The sequence below is a fragment of the Amblyomma americanum genome, chromosome 2 (genome assembly GCF_052857255.1).
Source record: "Amblyomma americanum isolate KBUSLIRL-KWMA chromosome 2, ASM5285725v1, whole genome shotgun sequence".
NCBI lineage: Eukaryota > Metazoa > Arthropoda > Arachnida > Ixodida > Ixodidae > Amblyomma > Amblyomma americanum.
In genome coordinates, this window is record NC_135498.1 from 8,170,096 (window position 1) to 8,173,671 (window position 3,576).

Genomic DNA, 3,576 nt, shown 5'->3' on the forward strand with positions numbered 1-3,576 from the left:
GGGCGACGCTCGCGCCGACAGCCGCACAGGAGCGCGGCACGGTCGAGGCTTTCCACGGAAAGCCTCGGCTTGCTTCCCCTCCTTCTTTCCAGTTCCTCCCTCTATCGGAGACAATCATTCTCGCCGCTGCGTCCTGCGCAGCTGCGTAAAAATTCGCTGACCCGACGAAAACGCAAAGGTCGCCCGTCGCGAAGCTCTCGTGCGTCACAGTCGCGTCACACTCTCAACGCACACTTTTGATATTTTTATTACCAATAATTTTCTATTTCCCACCGCGCTATGAGCGTGATGGATGTGGTGGGTGTATGCGTGCCATGCTCTGCGTGGAAGTTCCTGCTCTCTTACTTCTAAAAAAAGAAACAAAATAAAAGCAAGAGGAAAGTTCAGCGAGACGTGCGACGCAAGGCATCCGCGCAATCCTTTGAGGGAGCCGCGCTTTTGCATCGAAGACCGCGCGCGCAACGAGGCCGTGAATAAATTTGTGCGACCGCTGCAGACCGCGGCCGCTGCTGTCGACGAAGTCAGGGACAGCACACCACAGATCGAGACGGTGTTGAGCGTGTTCAGAACATGCACCAGAAGGAGGCTCAGATTTGCTCGCTGCGTAGCCGACATCTGCCGTCACTCCAGAGTGCGGCTGCTTTATTTGGACTACCATACGCGCAGTTCTAAATTTGAGGTATTTAAAACGAAATGACGAGAAAGCGATGTCGCGCTCTAGTACCTCACAGCTTACGTTAAAAGGTGGGGAAGGGAGTCTTTCCGGGACAACACTCGCTAATGCGGGGAGAACAGCGACACCATATATTTCTATTTTATTTCAGAGGCACTGCCAGCCTTCGCAGAAGGCCTTTGGCAGGAGTGAGCAAACATGGTGAAGAAAGTACAAGAAAGCGCTACAAGATATGATAATGATAACAGTGGTGTCATCCGCCTGCTTGAGCAGATTAACACCGAGAAGAAAAGAAAAAAAGAAAAAATAAGAAAGAAAAATGCTTTGTACAAGCTCGCGCTGTTCAGGCATATAGAAACAACACTGGCACATAACACAAGAACACTGGCATCAATAGCATGATTTAGTAAATAAACACTATAGGTAGACATACGCTGATCCATCAGCAATGACAATAATCACAACCACAAAGCAATATCAATAGCGGGAACCAAAAACCGAAACACCGGGTGTTTCACGGAAGCCCACCGCTAATTTTCAAAAATGGGGTTTTTGAGGTAAAGAGACGCTTTCTGCGGCATAGTATTGCCAATGTTGGCGGACCTCAAAAAACAGGCGAATCACGTTTACTAGTAAACTGGTTAACTGAATTCTAATAGTCAACTATTATCGATAGGCGCCCGATGGCAAAACACATTTGTAGCCGGCAGTTAGTAATAGCCGTATCAGTTTCAACATATCGAAAACGCAATTACCCTCGACGCTGTGGCTGAACGAATTTGGGCCATTTCTCGCGCCATTTGAAAACCGCGCGCCTGCAGGGAGCACAAAGCGACGTCCATCAAATCGCGACACACCGCGACGCATGTGCCTCGTGGCATTCGCTGCCCCGTCCGCGCCGGAGCAGCGAAGTTGCGAATAGCAGGGAACACCGCAGCATGGCCGGGGCAGGTGGTGGTGTTGAAAAGCATTTATTTAGCTATACGTATATACAAAGAGGTTCTCGGGGAGAGGCCCTATACTGAGTCTCGCCCCTTACAATCAAGCCGGAGACCCTCATTCCGGGACGGGGCAGAGATTTATTGTCGCGTGGTAGGTGCGTCACGGAGTGGCGCGATTTGATGGACGTCGCTTTGTGCTCTCTGCAGGAGCGCGGTTTTCAAATGACCTGAGAGATGGCACAAATGGCACAGAGGCGAGGCTAATGGGGCTCTCGAAGTTCTGAAAATTGATACGACCATTACAAACTGCCGCCTACGATCTCTAATTGCAGGCTGGCGCCTATCTAATAGTTAACTATTAGAATTTAGTTACTTTATTAGTTAACATGATTCACCTGTTTTTACGTTCGCCAACATTGGTATAACTAGGGCCGCAAAGACCTCTATCTCAACAACCGCAATTTTAAAAATTAGTGGCGGGCTTTCCTGAAATACCCGGTATATCAGAGCACGATGCCATTCTTCAAAATATGGCCTCTTGAAACAATCGTCCCGTGATTAAGATTATTTTTCTCCCGCTTTTGATTTTGACCCCAAAAAAAATCTATAGGACGGTAGGGACTGAGAGAAAAAAAAAACGGTTAGGAAATGGTTTGAATGTTTGGGTGGGCCCTCATTCCAGGAGCCAGCCCATTGGCTTTTGCAGCCGCTCTTGCCCGGCTCACCTCGGAATACGAGCTGGACAGCGCAGCCTCCCAACCCTCGGTCGTTGGGTTAATGAATCTTGTTTTTTCGTCGCACGCATTTATGTATTCCCCGACCAGACTATCTGGCCCTTTAGCCACTTTACAACGCGAGTGTTTTTCAGCATTAGCTGGCCCAGTTTCTTCTTCGCGTTGCCATGGGGCGTTATAGTGATATCATGCGTGACGCCATTGCCCCTTGAATCAGCCTGACTGCTTGTGGTGCAGACGACGACGCCACAAAACCTGGGTGAGAGCTAGTAGCTGCCAACGGAGAAAAAACAGGCGTAGTAACTGTCGTTCTCTGTGTGGAAAGGATAGAGGCTAAGAGTGAAATGGGGTAAAGAGAAAGGACAGCCTAACTGGAGGCCCAGGTGCACATTCGACCGATTGGGTTTTCTGAACGTGCGTTCTTGTATTTCGCCTTCCATTGAAACGCGGCCTGGATTCCATACGTCACGTAGCCACCGCTGCGGATGTTTGGAAGCCAGCATGCCAGTCGGTGCGAGCAAAATTTTCTGAATCGCTTGATTTCCAGTGCAGACGGGAACACTATATAAGCCGCAGCTGTGACTTTGTAGCGCATTCTGAAGGCACTTGCCAAGAAAAAATAAAGGGGGGTAGAGGGCAGAGAGGCTCAAGGATACCGGACGACTGTTGACAAACTACCCGAAAGGAATGCTGCTTACGTTTGCATAAACAGGCCACAAAACTTGTACTCCCGGACATGGTCCCACACAGTTCCCTCTCCCGAGCAAAACTGGACGGCAGTGATCGCATGTTAGTTCTGACGTGCGGAGTGAGCGATGGAGTGATAAAATTCATTGAATTATAATTATTGAGCTGGCCTCATGTGATGCTTATCGATGGTCGGGGCCCCTATTTCAGCGCTCCTCTGGCTTCCGCAAGCCTGTTGGCTCTTCTGATCACGAGGATCTGGTCCCCTGGGTCTGAGCTGGCCAGCAGTGCCTCCCACTGATCTGTGTTTGGATTGGTTATGTGGTACAAGGTTGGTGATGACCCGCGCACCATGGGGATGTGTGGGGTGTATGTTGTGTAACTCATGCGCGTTTACGAAGGTGCCAATCTGTAGCCTACGCAGATCGATGGCTTCTTCAGTCTCTAGTTTTCTGTGAGGTGGTGGGTAGATCATACGACTTTCTCAATAGTAGTTCAAAAACTACCCGTGCCCACAACATATCCGCGGTAGAGGACCGAA